Source organism: Halichoerus grypus, chromosome 1 (assembly GCF_964656455.1).
Source record: "Halichoerus grypus chromosome 1, mHalGry1.hap1.1, whole genome shotgun sequence".
In the NCBI taxonomy this organism is placed as follows: Eukaryota; Metazoa; Chordata; class Mammalia; order Carnivora; family Phocidae; genus Halichoerus; species Halichoerus grypus.
The window spans coordinates 130,226,082-130,252,180 of NC_135712.1; the positions used below are offsets into that span (position 1 = coordinate 130,226,082).

At 43.5% G+C, this 26,099-nt stretch overlaps 1 long non-coding RNA gene across 2 annotated transcripts in view; it reads left to right on the top strand.

Annotated features, from left to right (window-relative positions):
- The first annotated feature begins 5,645 nt into the window (after positions 1 to 5,645).
- The window catches only part of LOC144381827 (uncharacterized), a 40,235-nt gene continuing 19,781 nt past the window's right edge, over positions 5,646 to 26,099 (top strand). For both annotated transcript variants that reach the window (XR_013447749.1, XR_013447748.1), the window contains exons 1-2: positions 5,646 to 5,872; positions 8,286 to 8,448. This is a non-coding gene — a long non-coding RNA (uncharacterized LOC144381827). The remainder of the gene's footprint in view (positions 5,873 to 8,285; positions 8,449 to 26,099) is intronic.

A 26,099-nucleotide genomic window follows, 5' to 3' on the forward strand; every position in this document is an offset into this window, starting at 1 on the left:
TCTATGCCTGGCAAAAATATCTTCCAAAAAAGGCAAAATAAAACTTTTTTCATGTGTACAAAAGCTAAAACAATTCATTACCAACAGACCCACACTACGAGATATCACTTTTTTTTAAAGATTATTTATTTATTTATTTATTTATTTATTTATTTATTTATTTGAGAGAGAGAGAGGGGGAGAGAGAGAGAGAGCAGGGGGAGGGAGAGGGGCAGAGGGAGGGAGAGAATCTCCAGCAGACTCAGCACTGAGTGGGGAGCCCGATGCGGGGCTCGATCCCCTGACCCTGAGATCATGACCTGAGCTGAAATCAAGAGTAGGATGCCCAACTGACTGAGCCACTTAGGTGCCCCAAGACATCACATTTTTAGAAAGTCCTCAGGAAGAAGGAAGTGATGGCAGATGGAAATATGGATCTGCACAAAGGAATGAAGAGTTTGGGAAATGGTAACTGCATATATAAATAGATAAGGTTTTTTTCTTATTACAAATCTCTTTAAGAAGATCATCTACTGTTCCAAAAATAATGTTGCAGCTTATGTGAATGTAAAATGTATAACAACACGAGCACAAGATCCTCGAGGTGAGAAATAGAAGTATATTACTGTGAGGTTCTCAGGCTTTGTGTGAAGTGATATGACATCACTTCAAAGTTTAGTGTTGTGAGTAAAGACGTATGCTATAACCACTAGGAAACCACCAGAATAACAAAACAGAGCTATAGCTCATAATTCAACAAATGAGGTGAACTAGAATAATAAATACTCAAAAGAAAAAGAAGAAAAAGGGGAAAAAGATACATAGATGGGGCAAAAAGAACACAACTGGCAAAATCAAATACAAAAATTCGATAAATCTGACTTTAAAATTAGCTTCTGGTTTTTGTTTTTGTTTTTTTTGAGATGCTGTTGAGAGAATTAAAAGTCAAGCTGGGATAAATATTTGCAACACTATATTTGATGAAGAACTTGTATCCAGAATATGTAAAGAACTCTTAACAACTCAGTAGTCAAAAAGCAAGCAATATAATAAAAGTCATGGATAAAAGAATATTGACAAAAGAAAATATAATGGCCAAAAAGCTCACGAAAAGATATTCAGTGTCATTAGTCGTTAGGGAAATGCAAATGAAAACCACAATGAGATACCACAACACACCAACTATAATGGCTAAAATTAAAAATATTGGCAATACTGTATGTTGGTGAGAATATGGAACAACTCTAATTCTCATACATTATTGTTGAAATGTAAAATGGTGCACCTATTTTGGAAAACAGGTGGACATTTGATATAGTTAAAATTATATTTGATTTATGAACCAGCAATTCCAATCCTAGAGTTTCTGCATAGAAATAAAAACTTATATCCTCTGTGAGATTTGTATGATTGTTGACAACAGCTTTACTCATAATGTTCAAAAACTTTAAACTACCCAAATGATCACCAGCAAGAAGATGGATAAACAAAATTGTGCTATATTCATGAGATTTAATACTTCTCAACTCTAGAGAACAGACTGCTGGTGCCCGCCACAAACATGGATCACTGTAAAGAACCTCCTGCTGAGTGAATAAATCCAGACACTGAGGAGTGCCTCTGTATGCATCCATTCATAAGGAGCTCGAGAACAGCAGAAGCTAGGACTCTGCAATAGAAGGTTGTGGAGGGCTTTGCCCTCAAAGGGAAGTACTAGAGGGATTCTGATATGACGTGGTTGTGAATCTACCTCTAGATCGATTGCAGTTACACTGGTCTTCGTTACAACGTACCAGAGGTTTCTCAAAACTCATTGAGTTGTATATTTGAAATCTGAATATTTTCTTGTATATAAGTTATATTTCAATGAAGTTGATGTTTTTTTTTATTTTTTAAATTTTATTTTATTATGTTATGTTAATCACCATACATTACATCATTAGTTTTTGATGTAGTGTTCTATGATTCATTGTTTGCATATAACACCCAGTGCTCCATTCAATACATGCTCTCTTTAATACCCATCACCAGGCTAACCCATCCCCCCACCCCCCTCCCCTCTAGAAGCCTCAGTTTGTTTCTCAGAGTCCATAGTCTCTCATGGTTCGTCTCCCCCTCCGATTTACCCCCCTTCATTTTTCCCTCCCTACTATCTTCTTTTTTTTTTTTTTTAACATATAATGTATTATTTGTTTCAGAGGTACAGATCTGTGATTCATTAATCTTACACAATTCACAGCGCTCACCATAGCACATACCCTCCCCAATGTCCATCACCCAGCCACCCCATCCCTCCCACCCCCCACCACTCCAGCAACCCTCAGTTTGTTTCCTGAGATTAAGAATTCCTCATATCACTCCAGCAACCCTCAGTTTGTTTCCTGAGATTAAGAATTCCTCATATCAGTAAGATCATATGATACATGTCTTTCTCTGATTGACTTATTTTGCTTAGCATAATACCCTCTAGTTCCATCCATGTCATTGCAAATGGCAAGATTTCATATTTTTTGATGGCTGCATAATATTCCATTGTATATATATATACCACATCTTCTTTATCCATTCCTCTGTCGATGGACATCTTGGCTCTTTCCATAGTTTGGCTATTGTGGACATTGCTGCTATAAACATTGGGGTGCACATACCCCTTCGGATCCCTACATTTGTATCTTTGGGGTAAATAGCCAGTAGTGCAATTGCTGGGTCGTAGGGTAGCTCTATTTTCAACTTTTTGAGGAAACTCCATACTGTTTTCCAGAGTGGCTGCACCAGCTTGCATTCCCACCAACAGTGTAGGAGGGTTCCCCTTTCTCTGCATCCTCACCAGCATCTGTCATTTCCTGACTTGTTAATTTTAGCCATTCTGACTGGTGTGAGGTGGTATCTCATTGAGGTTTTGATTTGGATTTCCCTGATGCCGAGCGATTATATTTTTAAAAGGAGATTGTAACTTAAAAACCAGGAGAAAAACGATTGGGAATAGGAGTGGGAAGAGGGAACATGAGAGTATTTCATATTTTTCCTTTATCAGTAAAATCCTTTTGTTTCTTAATTATATAATTTTTTTTACACATTATTTTCTTTTGAAAACTTTTTTTTTTCCCCTCCAAGTCCTCTGATTTCTTGTTTTTAATTTGGACTGATTGCTTTCCAGTCCTGCTGCACAGATTCAATTCTGAGATTTATTTTATTTACTACAGTGCTGACTTAGTTTTACTATATATTGCTCTTTCCTGGATCCTATGTGTTGTTTGGGGGAGGGGGGGAGTTGTCTTGCTTTTTGCTCAGGATACCTGTGAGTAATTCTTTCAGAGAGTGTTTATGGACAGCAGATTTTCTGAATCTTTCCATATTCAAAAATTCTTGATCTTGCTCCCATATTTGATTGCAAGTTTGACTGGGTGTCTAATCCTAGGCTCTAAACCATTTCTCTCAGAACTTTGAAGTATCACTACATTTTCCTCCAGTGCTGGGATTGCTTCTGAGCAGACATACCATTCTGATTCTGATTCTTTTGTGGGTAACCAGTTTCATTTTCTTGGGAACTTATGTATCTGTTCTCTATTTTTGGTGTTCTAAAATGTTGTGATGATATATATATATAAATTTACTCATTCATTCAACAGATACTTATTGTAGATATTGATTTCAGGGAAGCCTGGGAGCTAGAAATAGAGCAATAACTTCCCCATTCTCATGGAGGTTACATTCTGGAGTGGGAAAGAGATGATAAAATATAAACAAGTAGATCTCATCTACAGATATTGATAAGTACTAAGAAGAAAATAGAAGAGGAATGGGGTAATAAGCTGAGGCAGGATGAGGAGCACTTTAGGTGAAGTGGTCAAGGGAGGCCTCTCTGAGGAGGTGGCATTGGGCTTAGCCCTCAATAATGAGGAGCCCTGGGTTGATCTGGGAAAGAACATTCCAATAAAGGGAACACGGGGGTGTCTGGGTGGCTCAGTTAAGTGTCTGCCTTCGGCTTAGGTCATGATCCCAGGGTTCTGGGATTGAGCCCCGAGTTGTGCTCCTTGCTCAGCAGGGAGCCTGCTTCTTCCTCTCCCTCTGCTGCTCCCCCTGCTTGTGTGCACACGCATGCGTGCTCTCTCTCTCTGTCAAATAAATAAATAAAATCTTAAAAAAAAAAAAAAAAGGAACACACTCCCAAAGGGCCGATGTGGGAATGGGCTCACAGTGTTTGGGGACAGAAATAAGCCAGCATGGCTGGAGAGTTAGTAAAGTTGAAAACCACAGGAAATAAGGATGGAGGGGCAAACAGGAATAGACTCTGCAGAGCCAGTGAGGATCTTGGATCTCATCCTAGGTAAATTAAGGAGCATGATGATCTGATTTATATTTTAAAAGATCACTCTGGCTGTGTATGAAGCAGGAGAAGCAGGAAGACCAGTTGGGAAGCTGTTGCTGTGAACCAGGGAGGCAGTGATGGTTGGGAACAGAGTGTAGCAGTAGAGAAGGGGAGACATAGTCAGATTAGGCTCGTAATTGGACATGGCAGGAGAGAAACTGAAGGCAGGAATGACCCGGGTTTTCATCTGAGCAACTAGGTGAATGGTGTGCCTTTAACTGAGAGAGGGGAGACGTGGGGAGCAGCAGGTTTGGGGGAGAAAAATCACATCTAAGCTGAGATGTCCAGTGTTTGTGCCAGACATCTGGGGCAGGCGAGGGGCTAGGGAGGCAGATGTGAGAGCCTCCCACGTGCAGGTGGTGTTCAGTGCCCTGTGTGATAACTGACGGGCCCTTTAATTATGAAGTCTATGTGTGAATTGTGCGTCTTCAAGTCCGGACATTTTTTTTTTTTTTTTTGCTATTTATGTAATTACAACCTCTGCATTCTGCCTGTCCTTTCTTTCCAGAATTTCTATTAGGTGGATGTTAAGTTCCTTGGATCAATCCTCATTTTGTTATTTTTCCTCCATTTTATTCATCTCTTTGCACTTTTGTTCCGTGTCTTTCTTGACTCTTTTGTCTGGCTGTCATATTGATCCAGGTGATGTTGGCTTTAATATTTTTTATTTGCAAGACCTCTTTGTTGTTTTCTGATATATCTTTCTTCTTTCGGGCAATCTGTTCTTGTTTTGTGACCGGAATTGGGACCCTATTTAGATCTTCCATAAGTGCATTTCTTTTCCCTGTGTTATTTCCTATGTGATCAGTTGTTCTGTTTATTTATCTTGGACCTTCTCTTTTGTAGTGTGTTTTTCATCAATTGTCAGGAGGGCTGTAGTACTCTGTTCCTGTTTATGAATGAAAAACTACTAGCATGGTCAACATGGCTGGGAGGGTTTCCATGCATGTGTGTGTTCTCTTTGTCTTTCTCTGAGCGGGGACTCCTCAAGAGGATGGAGTGTGTCTTCACTGCAGCACATAAGCAGGAACTTCCAGTCAAGCTGATATCTCAAATGCTTGTAAATTGAAGGGAGCGTGAACTCTTTGGACAAATTACATTATAAACTAGAAAAGAAGTGGTGAACAGAAGTTACCCCTCTCTGAAAACCCAGGCAAATATTACCAATTAATCGAAGCTCTTTCTGAGCCATTGATCGATTAATGATGCCTATCCTGTGTGTGGGAGGAGGGGCTCAGAAGCAGAGGCTCTCCTGTGTCATTTCTGCTTCAGACCACACCACTGTCAAAGGGTGATAGCTCTGGAGCATATAGTTCAGTTACAGCCTGTAGGAGATGCTCAGGAATTGGTCTGGGGGTTGTTACAATCAACATTCCATTCAGTGATAACTCACAGTTAAATGTATGTAGACTTAACTTTGGTTTCTATTACCAGAATGCCAAAAGGAGGGCTGACCTGAGAGGAAACCAGGTTGTCTATGAAGTAGCTGTGTGCATCTGTCCTAAAATGTGTGTGCATGATTAGGTAAGTGATTGTGTCCCAAACTAGATGCAAGTTATTTACCTCTGTTAATTCCACAGACATGGTTAACCAGAGTGCACTGTGTTTGATGGTATTTTAATGGCTGATATGACAGACAAATATTTATTGGCCCTACTAAAGAAGACAATCTGGATGTTGCATTAGCAGCTTGGAAAGACAGATATTTGAATGGTTTAAGAAGGATGCTTGAGTATAAGTATCAGTAGATGTTATATCCACAAGGAAAAATTCAGAGGAATGAAGACAGGGAGGAGAGAGTTCAAATGCAAGTTTGGCTAGGTTAAGGGGGCACCCACTGGGAAAAGTTATAGTGAGTCAGTCCCAGCTTCATGAGTCAGTGAGGCTAAATGTTAATCATAAATATGAAAGAGAAGCGTGGTGGGGAGAGGGAAATGGAGCAGAGCTGTAAACATAAGTGCTTCCAGAAGCCAGAAGCCAGGCTGGTGATGTAAATGCATGAAATAGATGGGAGGGCAGTAGGGAGTAGTGAAGCCTGCAGCTAAGTGGAGAGTTACTATAACCTCTGCAGACACTCTAATTCAGATTCACCACCACCACCAACATACTGGCCAGTCATATAGAAATTTCTCAGAATCCACAGAGTACTGTATTTGTGGCATCATGGGCAGTCGGCAGCCCCTGTCCCCAGAACTGCTGCATCGTTAACGGTCGGGGCAATTGGCCACCACTGGGGTGCTTGTGAGTTGTGATAGTGCACCTAGTTACCCAGCCACTGCTGTTTTGCAGTGCTTCCAATTTACTTCAAAGTTACCTTCAACGTAGAGAGCATTATCACCAGAATCTTCATGTAATTCGCAGAGACATAGGGGAGAAGGAGAAGAATTGCCCTGATTGGGGTGGGGTTGGGATGGAGAATCTTCTTGCAACTTTCCTCCCACATCTGCTGTTGGCTCATGGCATTCACTGTGAACATGAATATTCATGTGAATATAATATGAATGCTGATTAAATGAAAGAGGCAAATTGAGGCCATATTCACAAGATTTGGGGGAGCTCATGACATTCGAGTCTTGGAATTTTGTAATCTCTGTAGGAACACACCAGGGATGAAAATGTGTCTCCCATGGGCTCGGGTAAAGGAATTAGATGGCACAATAGTATATCAGATCTGGCCATGGCTCCTGGGTTCATCAAATCCAGTATATTTTTCAAAATGCAGAAACTGAGGCCAGAGATGTTAAAAGACTATCCAAGGCCACAGAACTTGCCAGGGTTAGATGTAAGACCAGACCCTGGGAACTCTGGTTCCAAAAGCAATTCTCTTTCAACTCTGTTCTTATAATTTTGTTTAATTTGGAGATGATGCCTAATAGCAATGTATCTTCTCTGGAAATGACTTCTTGGTCCATGTAGGTCGGCAGTTTGGAACATACCAGCCAGTGACGTCACATGTCAGATATACATTTAGATGTTTTTCATCCTGGTTGCTCTGAACCCAGCCCCTAAGCAGTAGCAGTAGAAATGGCGTGCAGTGTGGCAAACTTCGGTTCTCGAATTTTGCACCCGTCTTCATTTAGGAATTTTAACAACATATTTTTATTAGAACTAAAATTTCTGAAACTGATGTAATACTGTCTGCTACCTCACTTAAACGGAAAGTAGAAATTTTGGTCTAAAAATTAAAAATCCATATTCCCTTAGCATGTATACATATCTTCCTACCGTGTAAATTATATCTACTGTTAAAATAACTCTAGGAAGCACAAGCTTTATCTTATATATAGAATAGTTAAGATCAGCTCTTGAAGATAGCAGAAAAAAGCTGGTGATGTTGACCGGTAAAATATAACTAGAAAACACTCATAAAAATTCACCTATTAAAACAAACATATAGATTGGTTTTTATTGGCATGTCTGTACCAAGAGCACAAAATGGTTTCCTATCTGTAACATGTCAAGTTTTCTCCAAAAAAGAACCTGACCTAGATTTGAATACAGAGCATTAGTGAAGACAGTAAGAGAGAGAGAAATATTTGGGAAAAAAACCTCAAAAAACAAAATGTCAATATGGGTATGAAGCCTGAGATTCTGCATTTATAACAAATGGCCAGGTCATGCCTACACTGTGTGTTCAAAGATCACATTTGAATAGCAAGAGTCTAGAGACTATCCTGATTATCTGTACAAAGACAGTTACCTGAATGAATTCTGCCAATAATATATACAAGGCATTTAAATTTGCCAGTGATTTGCACTGGAAAAATTGGAAGTTTGGGGAAAATTGAGTGGATTTATAAATGAGAGCATATAACATATTTATAATCACTACTTAAATCTATCATAAATTTCTATGATATACCATATATATTCACCATAATTTGTATTAAATCATCAGTAAATGTTCATTTCTATCCTGGACCTTTTCTAAGTTCAGATAATCCTAGTGTTGGCTCACGTGAGCAAGAGAAAGCTTCTCCTGTTGTCCCCATGCCGGTGGCCAGAGAGGGGAGCACTGGGGACCGTCAGGCAGACCAGACCGACAACACGGAATGGTTGACTGGAACCACCACCTGCGGGAGCCTTTGCGTTCCACAGAGGTGACTTGGGCGCTGCCGGGGGGAGACGCAAATGTACGTTATACCTTGGTTTTTCAAAACTGTGAATATTTAAAAAGGGAAGTTTGGAAACCATGCCTTCCAGCTGAGGAAATTGTGGCCTCGAGAGGGGAAGCTACTTCCCCAGAGAGATCAAGCCCCAGCCCTGCCAGTGTTCTTATCAGCTCTGTTCTCACAGCACCGCTCTTCCCTAAACAAACCCCCACTCTCTTTGTCATCATTGGTGTTTGCTTTCTGAAAAACAGGTACTGTCTCAGACACATGACCAGAGTTTGGGATTCAAATAGATTCCTCCTTGTGGTGGATCCCATACCCCCCCCCCCCAACTGCCTAGTGTGAACTTGGACAAACGTTCTAGAAATAAGAATGCCTGGCCGCTGAGGCTCAGCCAAGAGAGGTTCTTTCTTCCCCAGTGTCGGGTAATTTGGCTGAGCTGAATTAGGTAATCAAGCAGGGCTGAGCTGTAATCACACAACAGACCTTTATAAGTGGACTTGGTATGTCACACACACACTAGGATCTCTGACTTAAGAGTTCTTTGTCTTCTTCACCTAAGGATTTTTTGGACCCCTCTCTCTTTTGATATTTCTTTGACTTAAATGGAACACATCTTGTGTAAGAAATATATCAGCAAGAAAATTCTCACAAAGTATGCCTCATAAATGTATGCTGGTGACAGGATTCTTATTCTTCCTCATCAGCAGCAAATGAAGGCATTATACAGTCTGCATTCATTCTGCACCTAGTTATTGAGCTCCCGTATGTGCCAGGCTCTGTTCTAGGTGCTGGGGAAAGAGAACGCTAGCTGACTCTATAAAGGGGTCAGGCAACAAGCAAACCGACATCTGAATAAATGATGAGCTGTAAAAGGAGTTTTATGGAAACAAGTCAAGAGTTACGTTAAACAATGGCAGGAGGGATTCTGCTTCCAGTATAGGTGTCAAGGAAGGCAAGTCCTTCTGACTTTGAAAAGATTGAATTTACCCAAACAAAGAGGGGTAGAGCTAGCATTCTGGGCAGAGAGAAGAACATGTGTGGAGGGGGAGCTGAGGCAGGGGAGCTTGGTATGTTGGGGAGCTTGGTATGTTGGGGAACAAGAGGAGACACGCAAAGGAAAGAGTGACCTAGATGAGTCTGGAGAGATAGGCAGGGACCAGATAACGTGGAGCTTTGTAGGCCAAAGATGTGAGAGGAGTGAGTTTTATTCTAAATATGATTGGACAGCTGTTGAAGGGTTTTAAGGGTATGATTCCATTTTTGTTGTGAGATCCTTTTTGTTGCTTGACGGAGGGAACAGTGAAGGGTTGCAAGAGTTGTAGTGGAAGGACCAGAGTGCAGATGCAATAATTCATGGCAAGGGGGTTGGTGACCTCCATTACAAAGGTTGCAATAGAGGAGAGAGGAAGGTACATCCAGGATGTATGTTGGTGACAAAGACTTTCTATGCAAAGGATGAGTTGGATGAATACAAGGAGGGATGAAGGATAACTTCTAGGATTCTGACTTAAGAAACAGTACCTGAAAGACTAGGGAAAAAGCACATTTTGGGGAGATCAAGAGTTCCTTTTTGGACATGATGAGATTGAAATCCCATTAAACGTCTAAGTGGAGATGTCAAGTAGGCAGGTGGATATATCAATTTGGAGTGTGGAAGGGCAGTCAAGGATGGGAAGACAAATTTGGGGGTCATTAGCGTGGCCTGTATTGCCGAGGGGGTCGATGAGAACATCTGGGAGAGGGTGTTGGTAAAGTGGAGGACTCAGGACAGAGCTGTGAGGAGCCCAACATTTAGAGCTGACAAGCGGCTCGTTGTTTGGAATTCTCACCATTGACGTCATTGTTTTTTCTTATGGTATTGGGTGACATTGCTTTGAGTCATGTTTCCCACATACTTTGAAACAGCACAAGAGATATTTTATATGAAGAACCAAATGTATCATTCTGGAGACGGTGTAGGAGGCAGGAAACAGCAGAGGTGCTCACTGTCAGTGGATCGTTACTGGCGCCATTTGTAGTTTTTAACCATTGACCTCATCGACATTGCTATATGAGAGGAAATGACGCAGGGCAAGATTTGTGTGTGTCATGGAAAGCAAACAACACTATAACATAGTGTGTAGTTTGTGTCTCCTTCAGAATAAAGTCCAAACGCCTTCGCAGGCAGCGCCTTCCATGAGGAGCCAGTCCCCTTGCCCAGCCTCCTGCCACCGTCCCTGGAGCACCATTTGCTCCAGCCGCACTGGCGAGATACTGATCCTTCTCCTGGCATGCATGTCTCCCTGCCCTGTCTCCCACCCCTCAGGCCCCCTGGTCACCTTCTTCTTCTCCTTTATTCACCCATCCTGCTTGCCCTGCTTGGGAAACACATTCTTCCCATTCCTTTTCTTCTCCAAACGCTGGCCCAGATGTTCTCTCTGACCCACCACCTTGTATTAGGTGGGATGATGTATGTGATCCCAACCTGGAATTTGTATTCTCGTACTGCTCTCACCTCCCGCCTACCCTTCCTCATGCTCTGCCCTACGGATTTCAGACTTGCCAGCAACCTCCACAGTCGCTTTAGCCATCTCTTTGCAATAAATTTCTTGATATGCATCTCCTACTAATTGTGGACTCTGACTGCTATAGGCAGGTTTCCAGTTAGCTATGGCTGCATTAACAAACCTCCATAAAACTATGTGGCTAAACCAACCACTAGTTTATTCTCTTCGTGGCATCTGGGAGTCAAGAGGTTGGAAAGGGCACAGCAGGCATTTCTCTCTCCTCCGTAGATGGCTGGGGCCTCCACTGGGATGACTTCAATGGCTCTGGGAAGGGGGTGGGATTCAGTTGCCTGGGGGAATCAAACTACCAGGGCTGGGGGACCCAAGGCCGAGGTGACTTCCTCATACATATTCCTGGCTCTGGGGCTAGGATGGAGGGCGGCTGGGCTCAGCCAGACTGCCAACCAGAGCACCTCCGTGTGATTGCCCTGACGGCAGTCTTAGGGAGGTCCAACTGCTCAGGGCCCCAGTAGGGAGCATTTCCCGGTGACAAGGTGGAGCTGTGCGGCCTTTTAGAGTCTCACCTCAGAAGTCACCTGGCAGTACTCCTGCCATAACCCCTTCCTTGAAGTAGTTACAGGCCCAACCAGGTCAAGGGGAAGTGACATAGCCCCAACCTCTTAATGGGACGAATGTCAAGAATTAATGGCCATATTTCAAAACTACCGCCAGCCATCAGCCAGGGCACAAGTCCCAGCAAGATGGGCCCAGATTAGGCTTAATCCCCCATAGGATCCCTGGTGTGGACATGTCCCCAGCGCATCCATAAACCCAAGAGAGATTGGGTGAGACTCTGGGCTCAGGGTGGGGGTGGAGGTGGGGTGGGTAGAGATCCCACTTAGAACCTGGATCTGCCCAGAGCCAGCAGGGAAAGACATCTCCACTTCCGTGTCTGTTCCTGGCTGACTCCCACTCCCACTGAGAACAAAAGTATCACCTGGGTCTGGCAAAATCTCGTATTTAATACCGTCTCAATAAATGCCATTGAATGAATGAACCAATGCATGCATGAATCAGTGAATAAAAGAGAACTGTTAAGTAAAGATAAGCAGTTAAGGCAGGATGTTCATTCCACCCCTGACTGGGTTCTAGGCTCTATCTCCTTTGCATACTGTTTCCACTGTCCAGGAATGACAGGGAAACAAATGCATAAGGAAGATAAATGCATGCACTTGTTTCTCTTATCTTTTGCTTTCTAGGCATTGGAGTCAGATTGCCTGGGTTTGAATCCCAGCTTGGCCATTGACCGACCGTGTGGTCCTGAGCAATTCAATTGACCTTAGTTTTGGTATCTGTAAATAGAAATCCTTGCACCACCTACCCCAGAGTGATATTGTGAGCATTGTATGAGCTCATACACGTTCCATGCTTGGAACCATGCCTGGGATGTTGTACGCGCTGAGTAAATGTCAGCTAAAATGGTCCTTATCAGGGTCTACATTGACAGTATTATTACTCTCGTTCTTGGTAGCTCTCTCATCAAGGATCAAATTTAGCCATCAATGTAATCTTCACTCCAACTGTCTGAGGTGGGAAATCAGTCTGGGGAGGCGGATGTGATATTCCAAAGGCTTCACAACTGGCACCATGCACTGTGGATACTACGGTGAGAGGTGGCCGCGGCCTTGGGGGACTGGTGGGTGTCACGCGTCTGCAGGCCAGGGTGTGAGCAGCAGTACCAGGTACCTCTCCCTCCCACCAGGTCCAGGCCTGTGTTGGCCATCCGGGCAGAGGCCGGGGCCTGGGAGCTGTAGCAAGCCGGCCAGCTGGTGCACATCCAGGGTAGCCTTAGGCAGGGCCTGGGGACTGGGGAGGAGGGAGATGAAGGGGAGATTCAAGGTAGAGCCTCCTTTCCTACTCTTATGGAAATATGTCAACACTCTAGCAACAGGTATGATCATTCCAGCATGGGTCTGTTCACCTTCAGCGGGGTGGGGACACTGAAAGTCCCGCCCCCCTCACTGTCTCCTCCTGCGTACACTTCCCAGGCACAGACCTAGGTTGTCGATGTTCAGTTATCTGAAATCAGTTAGCTCAGGTTCAAAGAATGGGGCTTGGGCCAGGGCTTGTGGGGAACTCACACTCATGCCTGCTCTCCGTGTCTGTTAGGACCTGCAGAGCTCAAGGGGAGCTCCAGGGACCCCAGAGCCAGCCTGATATGACCCAGAGCCTGGCTGTGGGACCAGCTCTGGGTGCTGACACCAGAATCAAATCTTTGAGGTCTCCTAGCCACCCAAGTACTTCTTGCTCTGTAGGCAACAGGAAAAGTGTAAATAAATTGTGATATGTTCACACAGTGGAATACCTTAGAGCTGTAGTAAACAAAATACCACAACTCACCACATTAGGTGTTCATGGGTGTAACGGTGCGAGAAGGAAGCCAGACCCAAAGCCATTCTTACTCGATGCAAGGAAGGTGCATTTTTTTGTGTGTTCTTCCTCTTCCTTTCCCCTCCCTCCTCCATATCGTTGTCTTGTTCTCCTGCTCCTCTTCCTCCTCTGCCTTTCTTCTTTTAATTCTTCTCACTGGTTGGCTTTGGATGCTCCTGGGGATTCTATGCAGAGCACCTGGGGGCCCTGCTGTAATTCAGCACCTTATTGGTGTGAACCCCGAATGGAAGTCCTAAACACAGGTCAGACCACGGCACCCTCCTGCTCGATACCTTCTAATGGCAACGCATTGTATCTGGAATAAACTTCAAACTCATCACCAGGATTTAAACCAAGGATTGGCAAACTGCAGTCTGTGGATCAAATCCCACTTGCCATCTGTTTTTTTGGTGTGGATTTTTTTTTAAATTTAAATTCAAGTTAGTTAACGCATAGTGTATTATTAGTTTCAGGGGTAGAATTCAGTGATTCGTCAGTTGCATATAACACCCAGTGCTCATTTCATCACATGCCCTCCTTAATGCCCATCACCCAGGTACCCCACCACCACACCCCCATCCCCTCCAGAAACCCTCAGGTTTTTCCCTATAGTTAAGAGTCTCCTATGGTTAATGACAGATGTTGGCGAGGATGTGGAGAAAGGGGAACCCTCCTACACTGTTGGTGGGAATGCAAGCTGTGCAGCCATTCTGGAAAACAGTATGGAGGTTCCTCAAAAAGTTGAAAATAGAGCTACCCTATGACCCAGCAATTGCACTACTGGGTATTTACCCCAAAGATACAGATGTAGGGATCCGAAGGGGCACCTGCACCCCAATATTTATAGCAGCAATGTCCACAATAGCCAAACTATGGAAAGAGCCTAGATGGCCATCAACAGATGAATAATGGAATATTATGCAGCCATCAAAAAATGAAATCTTGCCATTTGCAATGATGTGGATGGAACTAGAGGGTATTATGCTAAGTGAAATAAATCAATCAGAGAAAGACAAGTATCATATGATCTCACTGATATGAGGAATTTTAGAAACAAGACAGAGGATCATAGGGGAAAGGAGGAAAAAATGAAACAAGATGAAACCAGAGAGGGAGACAAACCATAAGAGACTCTTAATCTCAGGAAATAAACTGAGGGTTGCTGGAGTGGAGGCTGGTGGGAGGGATGGGGTGCCTGGGTAATGGACATTGGGGAGGGTATGTACTATGGTGAGTGCTGTGAATTTTGTAAGACTGATGAATCACAGAACTGTACCTCTGAAACAAATAATACATTATATGTTAATAAAAAAATTTATTAAAAAATTAAAAAAAAGGAATTTGTCCCCTTAATTTGTAGAATGTTTTAGGTATCTTAATCAGAAGCAACTAGAAGAGAACACTTTTAGGGGTGTCTGGGTGGCTTAGTCGTTAAACATCTGCCTTTGGCTCAGGTCATGATCCCAGGGTCCTGGGATCGAGCCCCACATCGGGCTCCCTGCTTTGGCGGGAGGCTGCTTCTCCCTCTCCCACTCCCCCTGCTTGTGTTCCCTCTCTCGCTGTGTCTCTCTGTCAAATAAATAAATTAAAAAATCTAAAAAAAGAAAAAAAAAGAGAACACTTTTAAAAATAAACCGTACATGTCTATTATATGTACATTATTATCAATAATGTTATTTTTACCATTGCAACTAAACAATAAATACAATAGTAGCCCATTTCCATCTTTAAAAAAAAAAGTCTCCTATGGTTTGCCTCCCTCTCTGTTTTCATCTTATTTTATGTTTCCTTCCCTTCCCCTATGTTCATCTGTTTTGGTTCTTAAATTCCACATATGAGTGAAATCATACGGTATTTGTCTTTCTCTGACTGACTTATTTCACTTAGCATAATACCCTCCAGTTCCATCCATGTCGTTGCAAATGGCAAGATTTCATCCTTTTTGACAGCTGAGTAATATTCTATGTGTATATATACCACATCTTCTTTATCCATTCATCCATTGATGGACATCTCGGCTCTTTCCATATCATATTTTGGTTATTTTGGACATTGCTGCAAAAAAACATGGGGTGCAGGTGCCCCTTTGAATCACCGATTTTGTCTCCTTTGGGTAAATACCTAGTAGCACAAAACAAAGTTTTATTGGAACACAGCCACACCCAATTTTTATATATTGCTTATGGCTGTTTTCAGCTACAACAGGAGAATTGAGTAGTTGTGACGGAGTCTATATGACCTACAAAGCCTTCAACATTTATAACCTGGCCTCCTCACAGAAAAAAATTTGCTAATCCCTAATGAGAAGGTCCCATGTGATGTGGCCCCTGCCCAGCCCCAGCTTCATCTCCAGGTTCTGCAGGTCCTGTCTCCCTCCCTCCCACTCTCCAGCCACACCCCGTGCTTGCCCCCCACAGGGGCTGGGTACCCGCTTCTCCCAACACTTCCCCAGACTGGTCCCTTCTCCTCATTCCAGTCTCCTTGGCCACTCCTCACTCTCTAGCTTATCAACCTTATTGAGTCTCTCCAAGATTTTTGTTTGTTTGTTTATTTGTATACCGTCTCTCTCCCTCAGTGAGAATGTAAACACCATCGTGGCCAGAATGTGGTCTATCTTTTTCACGGGTGTATCCCCAGCACCCAGCACCACAGCCCATCATAGGGGCTCAGTAAATATTAGTTGAACAAATGAACAAAGGGATGAACTTTTTCTAAAAGACAGCACTACACAGTGAAGACCTGGTGTAGCAGGGCATGTTGTTTATAAAGCTCTTACCATCCAGTGATCACGTACTCTGCAATTTGATTCCCTTTAACAGCCTGTGCCATAGGCAGTATAATGCCCATTTTATAGATGAGGAAGCAGGGGCTCTGAATGGTGACTATACTTGCCCGTAGTCACACAGTTAGCAAGTGACAGAATGAGATCAGACCCATTTGAATTCAGTGCTCAGGCCTTCCCTGGTTGCCCTGCTCTCGAACCCAGCCCAGAGGGCTTTGGCTCCTGCTAATACTTGAAAGGCACCATCCTCCCGGAAACTTCCCTCTGTGAATGTAGCTTCAGAAGGCCACAGAGCCCAGCTGGTAGACAGCATCTTAGAATTTGAGTCTAGCCTGTACATATGCTATTGATCTGCTACCCTCATTCATTTTTTTTTTTTTAATCCAAATAAAAATGAAGCCCAGCAGTCAATCTGAATTAATTAGCTTCTCTGGCAGCTGCCGTCTGGGAATTAGGGATTATCCTGAGCCAGTAAATCCTAACTGATTCTTTTTTGCAGTGTCAGATTGGATTAAAGGAAACGTTGTGGGTAAAATTAAATGCTACGCCTTTCTTATTGCTTTAGTTGCCTGAAGATAAATGCTTTTCATGATGATAAATATACCATAAATTCTCGTAACAATAACTGAAATTCAAATAAATAGGCTGTGTAACCCCATGCGACTGTAATTTTCCCTTTTATAGTCTGCTTGTTTACTGTTTATTGAAGAGAATGCCTGGTTCTTGCCTTTGAGAGATTTTAAATCAAGCATTAGCCCAGACCTCTTAAAGAAAATGCCGAGCCAAGCACCTGTCTGTATCTTTGATTATGTTCCCTTGATTAAGAGATTACAAGATCACAACGTCCTTGACCCAGACAGTTGGAATGGGCACAGGGGTATAAAGGAGAGGGGAAGCAAGAAACAAGAATCTGGGCTGACGGCAGGAGCCCTGGGCTCTGGCCCTGTAATTTGACCTTGGCCCACTTGCTTCATCTCTTTATGCCCCAGTTTTCTCATCTATTAAATGAGGGTATTAATAACTGCCTTGCATACATCATAAAGTGTTTTACCCATACCTGAGCTATTGGGTGTGAAAAAGGACACAACTTGCTTCTTAGGTTGATTCATGGCATCACAGTGAGTGAGTAGCTTTGCCTGGTGTCCAAAGGCCACTCTAGACACCTGACTCACAAACTACAGTGACAGTAATGAGGCAGAAATCACCAGGCACTGGCATTTATAAGTTAAATGTTACCTGCAATAAGCAAAAGGTAAAGTGAAACTAACAGACACATTTCTAGAAATGTAATAGCATGTTAAGTTGGGAGTTTTGACTAAGGCACCATAATGTAATAACTGTGAAATCCAAAAGATTCAATCTACAGATTCAGTGTAATGCCTATCAAAGTTCAAAGGCATTTTTCATAGAAATAGAAAAAAAATGCTAAAATTTATATGGAATCACAAAAGATCCTGAAGAGCTAAAGCAATCTTGAGAAAGAAGAACAAAGCTGGAGGCATCATACTTCCTATTTAAAAATATATGACAAAGCTACAGTAATCAAAATAGTATTGCATGACATTAAAAACAGACACATAGGTCGATGGGACAGAATAGAGAGCCTGGAAATCAGTCCACAAATGTACCGTGAACGATCTTTGACAAGGGTACCATGAACACATAATGGGGAAAGGACAGTCTCTTCGATAAATGGTATTGGGAAAACTGGATAGCCACCTGCAGAAGAAATTGGATCCCTGTCTCATCCCATGTACAAAAATCAACATAAAATGGATTAAAGACTTAAATGTAAGACCTGAAACTATAAACTCCTAGAAGAAAATATAGGGAAAAAGCTTCTTGACAGTGGTCTGAGCAATGATTTCTTAGATATGACCCTAAAAGCACAGGCAACAAAACTAAAAATAGACACACGGGAGTGCAACAAGCTGAAAGCTTCTGTACAGCAAAGGAAAAAATCAACAGAGTCGAGAGACAACCTATGGAATGGGAAGAATATTTGTAAGCCACATATCTGATAAGGGGTTGATATCCAAAATATATAACAAACTCCAACAACTAAATAGCAAAAGCAACAATAATAAAACTATGTTAAAAAATGGGCAAAGGACCTGAATAGGCATTTTTCCAAAGAAGACATACAGATGGCCAGCAGACATATGAAAAGATGCTCAACATCACTCATCATCAGGGAAATGCAAACCAAAACCACAGTGAAGTATCACCTTGCACCTGTTAGAATGGCTATCATCAAAAAGACAAGAGATAACAAGTATTGGTGAGCACAGGATGTGATGAGCACTGGGTGTTACACGCAACCGATGAATTATTGAGCACTACATCTGAAACTAATGATGCACTGTATGTTGGTTAATAGAATTTAAATTAAGAAAGTGTTGGTGAGGATGTGGAGAAAGCAGAGCCCTGGTGCACTCTTGGTGGAAGTGTAAATTGGCGACTAAGGAAAACAATATGGAGAGCCCTGAAAAAGTTAACAAACATTCATTTAGGTCACATGCAGACTGGCCAGATATTAGCTGGTCTAGGATGATCCTACTTATACTTGTGTAGTCAACTGTTGCGTCAGCAAATCTGTTCTGTTGATCTTGTCTGAGCTCCCTCATGAGTCTGGGACAAATTAGCCGACTCAGTTTTGCTCCATGTTTTCTCTCATTCCCCTTCAGGCTAGACTAGGTTTGTTCACAAGACAGTGGCAGAGACCCAAGTGAGTGAGCACAAGTGTTCAAGGCCTCTCCAGGTCTATGCTTGGAAAAGGCACGTCCTAACCTCTACTGCATTGTATTGGCCAAATCAAGTCACTAGATCAGCCCATTTTCAAGGAAGGGAAAATAAACTCCATCTCTTACTGGGAGAACCATCGGAGTCACAATGGAAAGAGGTGTGACTGCAGGGGCGTGTGGAGAATTGTGGCCGATTTTTCAAGAGTCTTCATTGAACTTGAAATAGTGCAGTTATGGTGGGACATTGGATTTAATTTCTTGCACCTGACTAAGGAATTTTAAGATTAAATTATATGGCTACCTCTAAACAGTCACCAGCAGAGAGAGGGAGTCAAAGGCTGAATTTGGGAAGTCACTGCACTGCTACCAAGAATGGGGTGAAGAGTCTGCATTATGTTTCTTATGAGCTAGAGACAGGTCCCCTAAGAGAGAGATGCCCTCTGGCTCTGTGCAAGAGGACAGCCAGGAGGGGCAAGTGGACTCCAACAGAGAGAGTTCCGTGCTGAAGAGACCACTGAAGAACCAGGAGTGGGGCAAGGGAGAAGCAGCTGGAGGAACATGACTTTCTTTCTCTCTCAGGAGCTGTAGCTGGGGGGACCCAGCGGGGGAATGTCTGATAAATCCCGGAATGTGCTCATGCAGGAATTGCCCTTAAATACTCACCAGACCCCCAGAGGTTGAAATACCATTGCGTGACAGTACCAGACAAGAACTTTCTCTGTCCCCTGTCCTGTGTAACTCTCTGAAAAGACCAGAAGCCACTTCCTTAGCAAGTAGAGAGAAAAGGGGAGTAAGAAGAGTGTAGTGATCACACCCCGTCTGGTCCCCTGGAGCCAGGCTAGCTGGGGGAGAAGATTTAACTCTAAATCAAGTTGGGAATTTTGATTATTCTGATTCTGGGAAATTTAATTAGCAAATTGAGCCTATGTAAGTGACTGTAATACTAATACCTACGAATGAGCAGAAAAGTAACACCAGAGTTTTCATCCCTGGCAGGGTGGGAAATTTCCCCACTGAATACATTTTAAAGAGGCAGGGTTGTGTTTTTGTTGTAGCCTACATGTCACTGTGTTCACTGTATCAGTTACAGTTTTTAATATTTTATGCTTCTTTACCGTGACAGAAATTACTGTAGAGTACTTTGTAGGATTAGAGAGTGATATGCAGCAATACACATATTTCCCTACTGTGAATATTTTTGCGTTTGAGGTTTAAATTTCCATATATTAAACTATGTTCTTTGAGAATAGTGATTTTCATATTTCTATAGAATAATAAAACATTAGAAAAAATATATTTAGCATCACTAGTAATCAGGGAGAAATAGGCTAAAACAAGACCCTATTTTCCATCTATGAAATAGGCAAAGATGAAAAAACAGTAATGCTCAGCTCAGATTTGGAGCAAGTGCTGTGAGGAGGACAGTCTAATCTCTTCCTGAAAGGAATGTGAGCTGCCGCTGTATTTTGGAAAAACAATCTATTCTATAGTATGTATCAAGAACTTTAAAATTTTTTTTAAATTTTAAAAATTTAAAAATTTAAGAATTTTAAAAATTTAAAAATCAAGAACTTCAAAAACTTTAAAAATTCTTTGATCCAGCCATCTGTCTTATAAAATGCGTGCCAGGAAATAATCCGAGAGATACAGAGAGATGTATATAAGCAGAAACCTGGAAATGACGCCAATGGCTGTTAATAAGAGATTGATTAAATACTTATTTCATGCACTGGACTTTATGCAGCTGTTAAAATCATGTCATAGCAAATTATTGAATGATAGGCAAAAATGCATATAATTGAGGTTAATTGCCATATAGACTTATAATGCTTTTAAAGCAAAAGACTATACTACATTTTTTCCTATGATATATACATATACATAAGGAGTTTTTAAAAAATCAGTCAAAATGTTAATATTTATTTCTGAGAGTTGGAAATAATGACAGTTTTTTTTCCTTTTCATTTAATTTTCTGAACTTTCTACAAAGTGCATCTACTGTCTTTCTTAACAGAAAAAGGTATTCGTCTTGTGTGCCAGGCTCATCCACACCGTTGGGCATTTACCTGGAATTGGAATTGCTGTCTGTGTGTTTGTTTAGCTTCAGCAGATGCTGCTAGTTTCCAAAGAAATATACAGTAAATATGACATCCTTCATTAACATTTTTGTATTCGAGGTTCAGGACAGGGGCGCCTGGGTGGCTCAGCGGGTTAAGCGTCCGACTCTTGATCTCAGCTCAGGTCTTGATCTCGGGTCATGAGTTCAAGCCCCAAGTTGGGCTCCATGCAGCTGGGCGTGGACACGCTTACTTAGAAAAAAAGAAAAAGAACTTTAGCACAAAACATACTCTCCCATCAGCAGTGTACATGAATGGTGGTTGCTCCCATCCCTGTCAGCACTTGCTATTATCAGTGTTTTTTATTGTAAGCACTCTAGAGGGTGTGTGGTGGTCATGTCGCAGCGCTGACTTTCAGCCTGGACCAGAGGGGCCCCTGCTCTGTGGCCCACGCTTCAGAGAGCCCACATTTCTTCCTAACACTGTCAAGGCCTCAGAGAACCGCTTCTCCGCATTTCTTGCCCTCCGTCCTCAACAAAATGTAACTATGTCCAAATTTGGTGAAGGTGTGTGGGTTGGGCCACAGCCAACATCGGGGACCAGCCCCGCCTTGGGAGGCAGGAGAGTTAAAATGGAGGAAACGTTAGTAAGAGGAAACACAGTTAACTTGTCAAATCTATCCTGTCCCGTGTCAAGGATGCAGTCGATCCCTGCATAATGGAGTTCCATTTCTTCATTTCTTGCTTTTCTTCCTGTTCCAGTTTGTGGTTCTAGAGGTACTTGTTCACAGCCCCGTGCACTGCACCTAAGTAACCTCTGCTGCATTAACCAACCCGTAACCCTCTTACATTTGCAGTTACGTAAGTCTAGACGGGGGCTTTTCAGTCTTGGCACTATTGACATTTAGGGCCAGATAATTCTTTGTTGCAGGTGTCTGAATACAGAATGTTTAGCAGCATCCCTGGCCTCCACCTGCTGGACGCCAGTAGCACCAGCATCTCAGTTATGACAATCACAATTGTATCCAGACATTGCCAATTGTATCCAGAACTGCCCGTGGTTGAGAATTACTGGTCTAGCCATAACAACCATGACGTGGGACACTAGTCCTTTACATGAGCAATAAGTGGATATTGAATGCTATAATGATGGAAATTTAATTTATAAAAAATACTAAGATTTAGTTAATTTAAAATTAAAATTTTAAAAATTTTGAAAACATATCTGAAATAATTTTAATTTTTACACTTACTTTAAATTTTGATAAAAATTAATAAAGTTATATATACATTGAATATATTTTTAATCCTTTAGATTATTACTCTTAATTGAATAAAAATTATATGAAAACCTTATGATTTTGCTGAAATTAGCGATTTTGCTGAAATGAAGGCAAGAAGGATAACTTTTGTGGAAATGATATATATAAACATTTATGAATTATTATGTCTTTATTTTACTCCTCATCCAAACAGCACTGGCCCAGTAACAGAAGACAGATAAATATCAATTAAATTCAGTCATTTTTAATATTTGATGATTGAATCAGTCATATAAAAACTGTAGTTTTATTCGTATTTGCAATGTTGTCTTTATGAAGGTGTATTTGTTCTTTGTTTTTGATTTCAGTTTTTTTTTTTAGAGAGAGAGAGAGCGCGTGTGGGCACACATGCGTGCGTGAACCCGGGAGGGGCAGAGGGAGAGGGAGAGACAGAATTTTGAGCAGCCTCCATGCTCAGCACGGAGCCCTACATGGGGCTCAATCTTACGACCCCAAATCATGACCTGAGCCAAAATCAAGAGTCGGTGGCTCAACTGACTGAGCCACCCAGGTACCCTGAAGGTGTATGAGAAAGTATATTTGTCATATGAAGGTATATTATGAAGGTTATAACTGAGAGGGTAAAATGTATTTTTTAACAGTTTTCCCAGTTTAATGGAAAACACTAAAGTGTTTAGATAAATGCACATGGGCCTTCAATTCTTGCTCTCCCCCTAAATCACATAATGGTGGGGACAGGCTCTTCTCCTTTGGTCTTCATTTGTATTTTTCTGATTACTAGTGGAGTTCCAGCCATTTTCATAAGTTTGTTGGCTATTTGGATATCCTTTGTGACTGTGACCAAGACCTTTGCACATTTTCCTATGGGCTCTCTGCCTTTTTCTTACTGGGTTCTAGGCTTTCTCTGTGTGTTCTGAATATGAGCCCTTTCTGGACTGTGCACCGTGCACATATTCTCTCCCACTCTGTGGCTTGGATTGTTGCTTCCAAACGGTCTCTCCATTGCTGTACAGACTTTGTTCCCAAGGAGGCTTCAGCTTGGGCCACCTTAGCCACCCAGGCTCCCTGCCCTGGCTGTCCTCTCCATGATTCCTCTCCCACCTGCCCTGTTTGCTTCTCTACTCCCTTCAGACTGTCCAGTTGTGAAGGAGTAATTTTGGCCAAGAGGAGGGCTGGTCATCATGGCCGCTTTGGAAGAGTCTTGAATACTCTTAGGGGTCAGGGAGGGCCTGGGACCAAGGAAGCAGTCAGTGGTGAATAACAGGGAATAGTGGGGCTGGTGGCAAGTTCTTGGAAAACATATGCTTACCCCAGATTTAAAAAAAAATTAAAAAACATTCTGACCACACAAACACTGTAGACTCGACTCAGCCCATAAGCCACTAGTTGGCAATCGTGGTTCATAGCAATGCTTCTCAATTTTGCAACACTTGGTATCAACTGGGAAGCTGGTAAAAACACTGGCACCTGGGTTTCAGCTCCAAGATTCTGATTTAGTTCAGGATTTAAAAAATCTCTTTAGGTGAGTCTAATGTGGAGCTATTGCAACAGACCCCTGGATCAGCGGAAGAGCTGTTTTTACCCAGCTTTGTCCATCAGAACCTCCTGAAGAACTTTTGCAGAACAAAGTTTCTGTTCCAACACTGGGGTGTTTGATCGGTCAGCCATGGGGCAGGGTCCACACAAGTGCATCTTGCTTTTAAGTTAAAGATTCAGCACAGATTGGGGTCAGGGGAGAGAACCCTATCATTTTCAATACATCGGCTGATGTCTGCCTAGCACTTGCCCCTGGAGCGCACTGGGAATGGGGCCCCCAAAGGCAGACAATTGTAGCCCCGTGTATAGGACCAGAATAGAATCTGCACTGGGGAGCAGGCCACAGGAGGACTTTGCTGAGAGGACAGAGCTGTGGACAGAGAAAGTGGCTGCACATAACGGTGGCTTGGTAAGGAGGGGGAACAAGATGCAGAAAGGCAGGGCATGTCTTCATGTGAGACACGGGTGCCATGATAACAAAGCAGGGACTGAGAACGGGCGAGTGCCAGGCCCCAAATTCGTGACCAATCAGCCTGAGTTTATGGGGTGAATTTGGGAGCCCGTTATGGCTGAACCGGGCATCTCGGGTCTGGCTTGGCTTTTGCTTGCTGAGACAAGAGACAGCTCACACACGTTGGTGAGCCGTTTGGCTGTTTCTCGTTGCTCTGTCAGAAAATGAACCTGACTTGAGACCCTTAGAAAAACCCTTTAATGAAACATCGTTCCTACAGGTGCCTGGGCCTCCAGCAGAGCACTTCTAATGAGGCCTTTTCCTCCTCTCCTTCTGGCTGACACCCAAGCTTCCAGAAACCAGCTCAGCCCACATCTCTCTGCCAAACCCTCCTCGACTCCCAGCTCCTTCCCAGATAGCAGCCCTCCTCCTGGATTCAGGATTTTTACCCCCTTTTCTTCTCCCCATATGGGGAGAGGCTAACTTACTCTTTTTATTTAAGTTGACTCACCTTTCAAACTTCTTGACTCAAACCTGTTTTAAAAGAAATTTAATCACCACAAGACATAGCAAGAAGTGTTCACCATGCTGAAAATCCCAACTGACCGTGCGGATAGCTGGGAAGAGCAAACCCCATTCTGCCACCGTTTCTGAGAAGATTGGACCCCCAGAAGTAAGGGACTTAACAGTAGCTGGAGTGACACGGAGCGCACGCTCTGGGTGGCTTCAGAGCGTAAAGCGGAGGCCAGCAGACGTCAGCCCAGAGCCCTGCCGCCCGGTTGTGGGCGGTGTCCTGTTGGGCCACAGCCGTGCCCACTCCTTTCCGCGTCATTTCTGGCCGCAGGTGCGCTAGCAGCAGAGCTGAGCTCTCAGAGCAGAGACTCTCCACACCGCAGGGCCTGATGTGGCCTCTTGTGCACTTTTCGGGAAGACACTGCGGACTGCTCTCCAGGTGTGCTTCTCTCTGTGGTCACGGTCTGTTCGGGTGTGCAGGCTGCCTTTCAGGTGCATCCTCTGTTGTGACTTAGGGCATTGCCCCAGAAGCAGATCCTGAAGGGCCCCGGGCAGCCCCACTGGGGAGTGGGATGATGAGGTGGGGAGAAGCAGCAAATCCGGATGCCTTCCTGAGCCGTACGGCCTGACTGTGCGGGCCGTGGGGGCTGGGCCAGGCCTCCGAGGGCTCCCACCTGAGTGGCACGGGCCCCGGGGCCTCGCCCAGAACCTCCATCCACCAGAGGCTGGGGGCCTGCCCACCAGATGGGCTGAGTGTGATCCTCAGCCCACGAGAGCCCTCGGACTTGGAGTTGGATCCGAGGTACGGTGAGTGCCGAGGGCACAGCATGGACACCAACAGAGCAGGATCTCCTGGGGTCTCTGGCGTCCTCTGCTTCAGCCTCTGCACCGGGCCGGCTGGCAACGTCGGGCATGCCAGTGGCCTTCACGGCCGGGACCGGAGGGGGCACGCTGCCCGTCGCTCCCCTGCACTGGCCAGCACCTCTCTCCACGGCTGCTCCAGCCACGGTGGGACTGGGGGTCCTAGTCCGCTCGCCCAGGACTCGGAAACAGGACCCACGAACTTCTGGCCTCTCTTGGCCTTAGTAACTTTTGTTTCGAGGAACTTGTCACGTCACTTGTTGTTCCTTCAATGGCCACCAGGGGTTGGAGAAGTTGATGGGATACTTGTATCCAGCCTTCCAGGTGTCTCTGCACAGGCGTCTAGATGTTTTCAGTGCACTCTCTCCATGAGTTCGGATGCTTGGAAGGTCCTTGGTCGTGGCTGAGTGAGGGAGAGAACTCACCCACAGGAAGCCGGGCCCCTGGGTCTGGCACGCAGAGACAGTCTCCGCACGAGGTAGCATTTGGGCCTG